The 9,971-nt window shown below is 41.0% G+C and overlaps 1 pseudogene; it reads left to right on the forward strand.

The window, feature by feature from the left end:
- Positions 1-3,869: 3,869 nt before the first annotated feature.
- On the forward strand, positions 3,870-5,115 carry LOC106536782 (XK-related protein 7 pseudogene; annotated as a pseudogene).
- The last annotated feature ends 4,856 nt before the right edge of the window (positions 5,116-9,971 follow it).

Below are 9,971 nucleotides of genomic sequence, written 5' to 3' on the forward strand. Positions count from 1 at the left end.
GAGGATAGGGTTTGCCTGGTTAAAAAACAGTTCTAGCTTTACTAAGGGCTTTCCTTTATATTATCAGGGTATTTCTCTAGGTTTAAATAAAATTCCATGTAAGATAAAATCAATCTGAGGGCCGCGGGCCAGTTGCAGTAATACAATACATGAAATGCAAATTCTTAAGTAAAGTTGTTTTATTTTTATGAATAAGCTAGCAGCCAGTGCAGTTGCCCATAATCTTTTTTTTTTTTCAGCCCACGGACAATCAACATGTGCTCAGGCAGCAAAGTCTCATGGGAATTTTCAGAAATTAAAATGTGGTCTTATAAGGTGTGCAAATCTAGACATTTGCTTAAATCTAAATGTCTCTTGTAGTTATTTGTATTTTATGTTTAGTCTTAACATAATTCAAAGATAAAGTGAGTACCATCATTAAGTGTCACTAGGATGTCGAAGGTAAGTTGTTCAGGAAATATAAACTCAGATAAAAGGTTTAATATTTATTTACAGTGGTCCAAAAATCAGGAAATAACATGGGGTGGTCAGTGACTGCAGAGAGGAGGGGAGTAGATGTCTCTGGGTAAGTTTTACAACGATGAACATTTTGATGATGTTGTAAAATAGAAAATGAGACTTACAGATTTCTTTAGTGGAGGAGGTACGGGCCATCGCAGGCTGTTCAGTGAGCACCAGGTGAGTATTTACCGGTGAGTGGTGAAATATATTTACAGTGGAATCTTTTCTCCGAGATCTTGCCAAGCAATGAGCCAGAGGTAAACTGTTTCAGTCGGCTCAGAGCTCATTCCAGGACCGGAGGTGAAGGGAGGTGATCCAGAGGCAAGGAGTAGCAACAAGGTGAGTTTCCACAGATGTGAAGCCACAAGGAAGAGGGAAGTRCGTGGTGGAGCCCATCTCAAAAACTGCACAAATCCAGAAAACACCACATTAAGGTTTTACTCAGAAAATACTCACGAGAGCCAGAGAAAGTCCTACCAAGGAGACACTTTGTTCCGGCAGTTTACCAGTTTGCCAGTTGTGCAGCTCCTCTTTAAACACTGATCCTCCAGGTAAGTGGGTTGGCTGCACCTGTGGAGAGTGATTAGTGGCAGAGCAGAAGCAAGGGAGATAGAGTTGTCAACCTCTACAACCATGGCCCAGTCCCACTGCTCAGTGCACACCCTACACCCCTCTGTGAAGTGTGGATTCAGTCCAAGTGAACATAAGTGTTGGAGTGTGCAGGTTACAATTGAGAATTGAGACAGTACGGATTACGTCATCAAACACCGGTAGCTACCAGTCGCTGTTAGGCCAAATTTCATACACATAAAAGCACATGTTTAAAGAAAGAAACTAATTTTATCTCCTTCATGAGAGTTTACACAATATATGCAATCTATTTACTTCTCTACTATTTAGAAGGCAAAAAAATAATTACAATGTCTTGTTCACATTTTGGAATTCCTGATTTGACTTTGTCGTGATTGGTTCTTTTTTGTGGTATACTGTTTATTATTATTATTATTTATTATTATTATTATTATTACATATATTTATACATATTTTTCCTGTTTTCATTTATAGTTCTTCATTCCCCCTGGCAGCATTGTTATTTTTTGTAACATATTCAAATGTTCAATAAAGGTTTTTTTTTTTTTAAATGGTCGCTGTTTTGGCAGCAATGAATTGTGGGTAATACACTTCACCAAAGTCCGTAAAAATGCAGACTTCGCAGAAGGGAGGAAATTGTACTCAAAATGGCCGGGGCGAAGGGTGGATGTGGAGAATATGGGACACACTACGCACTCAAACCCTTCAACATGAACTCACATTTGAAGTGCACAAGGGTGGGAGTGCAGGTATTGGGACGGGGCCCTTGAGTTAAGACTAACTGACTTCAGCTCTTGTACCTATAGTTGGACCAATGGCTGAAAATGAGTGATGGTGAGATGTCGATTTCATCGGACAAAAAGTCGCTCAGCTGAATAACTTAAATGAACGCAATACGATTTCATGACAACATAATGTTACGGGAGATTCAGCAGCGTTCTGCTGCCTCTTTCAAATCTTGCGCATAAAGGCGAGCCAGTTCCTGAATCAGTCACGCGGTACGACCCACCAGCRAGGCTTTGAACGTCACTACAAGTGTCACCAACACAAGCTTCGATACCGCTCCACAAAAATCCTCCTCTATTACCCGACACTCGCTTCAAAGCCTCGACACAGAAGAACACATCACTGCGACATATAGTATTTCTACATAGGACAGGATATTGCAATCTAATACCCAGGACAACTGCTGCAGGGCCAAATCAAATGGTGTTGGCCCATGTGCCCCACTTTGGGCACCTCTGCACTAGAAAGTACAGGGGGATAGTCTGAAGCCAATGTAAGGGACTGATAATTACTAATAATGATATTTAATGGGTTGATTAACATTCGAAGCGGATGTTTGCCTTTAATTCTCCCCTTCATGTGACCAAAACTCTGTGAGCCACAACAGAGCCGAACAACCCTCAGGTGGAGGGGAGGGAGATAAATCCAAACRTAAATGTAGTCACATTATCACAGCTTCTTATGTAGTTTAAAGCTTGAAACTTCACACTGTCCGGTTTTGAAATGAGAAAATTCACTGCATGGGGAGCAAAACGTCTGCAGCACACAAGTCCAGCTGCATTGTTTTTAAAAATTGTTGTGGACATAAGGTTTACTGACAGGACAGGTTTATTGATCAGGATTATTAATCAGGTTTTAATGATCAGGATTTATTGATAAAGATTTATTAAAGGGCTCCACYATTAGTTGTGACATTAAACTTTATTTGATAAACATTTATTTTAACTGTAAAATAAAGACTGTAAAAATACTATTGTAGGCTGTTTAGTTTTGTAATTTAAAAAAATATATTTTAACATGGACAGAGCCATTTTTACACACAAAGCATTCTGGGTAAATGATGACATCAACTAGGTCATCGGTGCGAGGCTGCTAGCGAGCTATATCCACCCTGAAGGTTAATCTTGGACAATATCTGATGATCGACTCTTTTAAATGAAACCAGAGAGCGTTGACAGAGAGGAGAAGGTAGAAATGACTCAGCCTGGAACTGAAAATATGGATGGAGGACAACAGAGCTGCTTCATGGAAGAAGAACCTCAGCTTAGCCTGTTAGCTTTGGCGTTAGCCCTCATGTTATATTGCCTTATACGTATTAGCTCGGCGCTAGCGAGACAAACAGGCTAAACTGAGGTCTCTGGTTTCATTTAAAAGAGTCGATCATCAGATATTGTCCAAGATTAACCTTCAGGGTGGATATAGCTCACTAGCAGCCTCACACCGATGACCTAGTTGATGTCATCAATTTCCCAGAATGCTTTGCATGTAAATAAAATGGCCCCGTCCGTGTAATATATTTTAAAACTTTTAGTTTAAAAATGAGAAAAACTGAACATCCTACTGTATTTTTAGTCTTTATTTTACAGTTAAAATATATTTTTATCATATAAAGTTTAATGTTACAACTAATCGGGGATCCCTTTAATCATGATCAGAATTCATTGCAGATGCATTAATCAGGATTCAGGATGAAATGGTGCTGTAGCTGTCAGTGAACAGACAGCTACAGGTTAGAACATCACAGGTTCAGCATCAGTGCCGCAGTGACTCTAACAGAACCGAATCAGAGCTTTTGACAGAACCCATCCCTGCAGATCCGAACTGGTGGACTGTGTGTTCTGGTTTTGTCGGTGTTAACAGCCTGACAGTGATTATAGCTCTCAGTTAATTGGCTGATGATGAGGTTAGTTATGATGTAATCTTCCTCACTCCCCCTGCCTCGCGCTCAGACAGCCCCCACCTCCCTTTCCTTCTTGTTTCCCCACCTCCTTCTGTCTTTCTCTCCGATCCAACCAACATGGCCGCTAAGTCGGATGGAGCAGCGGTGTCTGCAGAGGATGACAACCCGTCCAGGAGCCTCTCGGTGCCGAGGAACCCCTCGGCCCGGCCCGGCTGCGCTGCCCCCGGCGGGAAGCCCTACACCCTGGTGGACTGCTGCTGGGTCCTCTGCGCCCTGCTCGTCTTCTTCTCCGACGGTGCGACTGACCTGTGGCTGGCCGCCGACTACTACCTGAGAGGAGACTACTGGTGGTTCGGCTTAACGCTGGTCTTTGTCGTGGTGCCCTCCGCCGTGGTCCAGGTTCTGAGTTTCAGGTGGTTCGTGTATGACTACTCTGATCTCAGCGGCGGGGACGGCGCAGCCACCGGCAGCTACGCGGCGGCGGCAGCGGGCGACAGCGCTTCTAGCACCAAGGACAGCGACCAGCGCGGCGGCAGCGCGGCGGCGGCGGCGGCTCCCGCGGTGTGCACCGCCCCTGCCCAGCCCGCCGCGGCCGGGAAGGCGGGCTCCCCCCGGAGGTGCTGCACYGTCTGCATGTGGGTCTTTCAAAGCGTGCTTCACGTCCTGCAGCTGGGGCAGGTCTGGAGGTAAGACCGCTGCGGAACCAGAGGGGCGTGTTTGCATGTAGGCGCGCGCGAGTGCACGCGTGCTGCTTTGTGCTGAATGTGTGCGAGGGTGCACGTGTGACAGTAGAACTGCATCCCGAACCGTACCATGCACCTGACTGAGGTGATCTGTGCTCGCGCGCGCGCGAGCGTCGGTATCTGTCCGTGTGTGCGCGCGCGCATCATGTGCTTAATGAAAGAAATCCTGCAGGACATGTGTGTCCCGTCCTGTCCCGGATCGGACCGAGTGTGAACGGGTAAAGCTGGTTCTCTGTTCCGCTGACAGCAGGGCCATCGGGTTCTGCCTGATGGTACACCCGAACCTGGTACCAGACCTACACACACTGAAATCCTCCCGAACCAACCACGTGACTAAATCCACTTCAGGTCAGAGCATCAGTGTCTGATGTTTTCCTTGCATTCACACCTGATCATGGTTTAGTTGGAATTAGCACGTTATTGTTAGAGGTCCTGGTTTTTGTTGAAATGTTTGGATTTTTAGGAGGAATGTGTAACCAGACCAAAAGCATGTTGGGTTCAATGGTTCCTGTAAACTGTGTCTTCAGAGTGAGTGAGTGAAATGCTTGTCTCTGTGTCCCTGTGATGGACTGGACACCTGTCCAAGTTGTCCCTCGCCTCYGGCACCGTGGCTGCTGGACAACCAGCTGGATGAATGAATAGATTAGGAGTGAAAAATGAAAATTACACTGCAAACCTATGATAACTTAGTGATTCAAACTGCAGATAACTTTTTTCTGGCAAGGTCACAGCCAGAACTGATGAACTGATGAAAGGCCCAGCATTCATTAAATCAAATGGTATCACCTGCTGCATTTCATTGGCAGTCTTTTAGACAAAGTTAATCATATGATAAACAAAATTATGTGCATTTAGTTATGGTCAAACCTTAAAAAAACTAATTTTGTGTGTTTTGCTAATATGAGTTAGGAATGACTTTGAGCTACAACTACATCAAATCTCATTATTTGTAAAACTGATAAAGTTACTGGCATTTTTGTATTGGCTAATGTCCATTACACTCTAAGAAATAATCCTGTAAATTTACAGTAAACTTCTGGCAGCTACAGTTGCCAGTGTTTTACCATAAATGCACAGTAGCTGTACCGTAATTTATCCCAACAGTAGATTACTGTTAATGCAAGTACAGTATAGATACTGTGAAAGAATGGTAAGTTACCATTTTTTTTCTGAAAGAACAGTAATTTACCGTTTTTCTGAAAGAATGGTAAAAAAAGTTGGCATCTGCAGCTACCAGTATTTCACTGGAAATTTACATTTTCAACCCTGTAATTATTATTTAAAGTGGTTTACTGTCAGTAAATAATGACACCAACACACTGCAGATGTAATACCGCAACAGCATTTATTAGAAATAAGAATGAGCTGCTATTCATGACAGGTGTACACATGTAAGTGCAGAGTCAAACAGGGGGAGGTCATACAACTACACATAATTAGGATCACAATGCAACACATGTAGCAGTCCCTCAGACCCAAGAAAACACGAAAAGCTTTGCTGGTTCTAGTAGATTCATGTTTCCTTCATTCGAAACCAAGTTTGTTGAAGTGCACTGAATAAACCGTGTTCCACACCATGAAAACTAAAAGAAAAGAAAATACATTGCTTATGTTTGACACAAGACATGAACACATTACATAAAAACACTGACTTCACTAACTAATACAGCTCTAAACATGTACCTCGCTCCACTGTCCAAGGGCTGCAAAGTTTATGGCTGTAATGACCGTACTGTGCTGCTGTTCTGAACAATGTGTGCTACAGTCCAGAGTCTTCATCCTCTTCCTCTTGTCCGTGGGATATTTCATGCTGAAATTTACAGCCCAAAGTACTACTGACACATGAGACTAGCAACACTTCTTCTTCTTTTAATTCAATGGCGGATCGCTAACAACTTTTAGGTGCATACCGCCACCTACTGTGCATGAGTGTGTAACCCCATAGTTCCGCAGTATATTTTAGTTTTGTACTATGTAAAAATAAAAATAATGCTTTACTTATTTTCCCAATTTCCTCCTTATTCCCTTCTGTTCCCATTATCCCTTTTAAACTCCACTCCTTGCTTACCTCTCTTACTTTTTCCCCTCATCCTCTCTCTTTCAGCTGTGTATTTTGTACACGTCATCAGGGCATGTTACACACTTTTTCTCTTCACAACTCTCACAATTATCATCAGCCCTTTTCCCTATTAAATATAAAAAGTGATTTAAATAGGAATGCCCCACCCTTAGTCTCATCATCATCATCATCATCATCATCATCATTATACATACATCATCATTCAATATATTGTCACATATTTCTGTAACAAATTTACCTTTAACATGATCTTAAATATACACATTGATCTGGCATTTTTAAATTCATCCATCAGATCATTTGACAATCTTACACCCTGGACTGAAGTACTCCATTCCTTCAAACTGGTTCAAAACTTACGTTTAATAAACATTTCTATCCCTTTGAGATTATAACAACTTTCTCTTTTAGTAAAATGTAATTGGATGTTTGAAGGTCAGGTGTTTTTATTAGGGGTGTAAGAAAATGTCGATACACTGAAATATCACGATATTTCATTTCCCGATACTGTATCGATATTCTAAAGCCCTGTATCGATTTTTAATGAAGGTTTAAAATGTCAACCTTCTTGCCAACCGTTCATTTTTATGTTGTAGTTCAGCCTCTGACCACTAGTTGGCAGCAGTGAGCCAGCCATTTGGCTCCTCTGCCTCTTGAGCACCAGGGAGTAAGGGTAGCATTAGCATTGTGAGTAAACATTAGCTTTTCTTTTCTTTTTTTTTCAGTAAGAGGTTTTTATTTAATAGAATTTTTGGACAAAAAAAATCGCAGTATATCGCAATATATTGCCTTGCTTACAGTATCGCAATATATTGGGATATATCGTATCGTGACCCCTCTGTTATGATATGTATCGTATCGCCAAATTCTTGCCAATACACAGCCCTAGTTTTTATGAGCCCTATACATAAGTGGCAAAATATCATAATCAACCAAATCATAGAAACTTCAATAACTTCAACTGATGGAATAATGAATTTGTTGGGTGTCTATAATTCTTCTGTGAAAAATGAAGTGTTGGATTTACTTAACCATGTCATTTTACCTGGTTCCACTTAACTGAGTTGAGTGAATTCAAAGCAATATACCCGTTTTTTAACAAAAGAACATGAGTATGTTGCTTTGAATTTACTCAACTCAGTTAAGTGGCACCAGGTAACATAACATGGTTAAGTAAATCCAACACTTCATTTTTAGAGTGAAATCCTTACTGCTCTTTTCAAAAATCGGACTTGTAATCATTTTGCTTGCTTTTCCCCAAACATTAATACAGTGGATTAAGTGTGGGACTATTATTGCATTATACAACATAAAAAGTGCTTTTTCATTAAATAAGTCCTTTACTTTGTATAATACATCTAAAAATCACTACTTTAAATGTTGACCAACACCTCAAGAGCTTCTCTGAGCTTGATGAGACAATTTCAAAATTTTATATTAAATTAGTTTTATGTTTTTTAGTATTGTCTTTGGAAGCCATTGATTCTTTGCCATTTATTTGTAAATAATAAATCAGATAACACGTATTAAAGCAGTGATTCTCAACCCTGTTCCTCAAGGAGTGGTTTCATGCATGTCTAGATGTTTCCCTGATTTGACACACCTGGTTTGAATGAATGAGTGATTAATAATCTTCTGAAGACCTGCTGAATAGCAGGGAAACAAGTAAAACATGCTGGACAGGGGTGCTTGAGGACCAGGATTGGGAACCACTGCTTTAGCAGACGCCAACTCTTTGGGGAAACTGACTAACCTATCTTTGAATTTGACTAAACAAGTGTTTCATTAACACTGTATTTTTAACGTACAACACCAAAACTAGAAATCTAACACTTTTGATTTTGCTCTGTACGTTTTGATTCGTTCCCTAAAAGTTTTTATTATAAAATGTATGTTTTTCTTTCTGTTTAATATTGCCTTTAAATGCTGGTTCCCTAAGATGCAAATACAAGTAAAATGTCTTGCCTAGAAAAAAAACTGTACTGTACAAATATTTTACWGTAGTTTACTGCCAGTCCTCAGTCTTGATTTTGACAACAGAAGAAGACATCAAATTGACGGTATCCTACCGCATTTTGGAATAACATTATGTTACTGCTGGAATTCTGCTGTAAATTTATGGTCATTTCTAAGCGTGAAGCTGTGGTGGCCATTCAGAACTGATTAGCTTCAAAAGTTAAGGTCTGTTTTACAAAACTGCTTAAAATCTGTTCAAGAATGTTAATTTGCACATATTATATCTATAATTCAATTCAATTCAGTTTATTTATATAGCGCCAAGTCACAGCATACGTTGTCTCAGGGCACTGTACATAAAAAAGAACAATTTAAAGAAGAAGCCAGCAGATTGTGTTGAATCACTTCATCACAGTCTCCCATCCTGAGCAAACGGTGGAGAGGAAAAACTCCCTGCTAATCAGGAAGAAACCTCCAGCAGAACCAGGCTCAGGGCAGGCAGCCATCTGCCTCGACCGGCTGGTTGGAGGACAGGAAAGCACACATGTCAACCTCTTTGGACATTTACCTGTATAAAGAGCCCTAAAAATCCATAAATTTCGCAAAACATACATACAACTCGCACTCGGGGGGGGCAGCTGCAGACATGAAAGCGCCTGTTGAAGGAAAGGAGAGAGGAAAAAGTAACTTATTTCTAGCGGCAGAACAGGTTTGAAGATGGCTGTTTGATGTTATTTACTGTTTTTAAATCATCCTACAGGCTCTGACATGTTAGATAAATTTGAAAACGAAGTTTTTAAAATATCTGTAAGACTTGAAAAATCYGTGAGATTGCTCTATAMGTCMGTATACCTGCAAAATGATGTAAAATCCTTATAACTTACAGACAATCTGTACAAGTTGACATGTATGGGAAAGAGACACAGGCAAACACAGAAGAACTGGTCCAGGTGCACCTTCTTCTGGAAAAGAGACAAAAAGAAAACATGTTATTGATATAAATAATTATAATAAACATGTAGAGAAGGGAGAGAGAGACTAAAGACAACAGCAGAGTGAGGAAATGTGCTCAGTTTGTGCTCCAGCAGTCTAAGTCTATAGCAGCAGAAATTGAGGAAATCTAAGTCTAACTATAGGATTTATCAAAAAGGAAAGTCTTCAGTCTAATCTTAAAAGTAGACAGAGTGTCAGCBTCATGGACAGAAACTGGAAGTTGGTTCCACAAGAGAGGAGCTTGATAACTGAAAGCTCTGCCTCCCATTCTACTTTTGGAAATGTTGCGACCTGTCCAGGGTGTACCCCGCCCCTTGCACCATGACTGCTGGATATGGGCACCAGTGACCCACGCGACTAGGGTTGGGTACCGAAACTTGGTTCCAGTATGGCACCGGGGTGAAGATCAACGGTAGTACTC

This window comes from Austrofundulus limnaeus, unplaced genomic scaffold, assembly GCF_001266775.1.
Source record: "Austrofundulus limnaeus strain Quisiro unplaced genomic scaffold, Austrofundulus_limnaeus-1.0 Scaffold1972, whole genome shotgun sequence".
In the NCBI taxonomy this organism is placed as follows: Eukaryota; Metazoa; Chordata; class Actinopteri; order Cyprinodontiformes; family Rivulidae; genus Austrofundulus; species Austrofundulus limnaeus.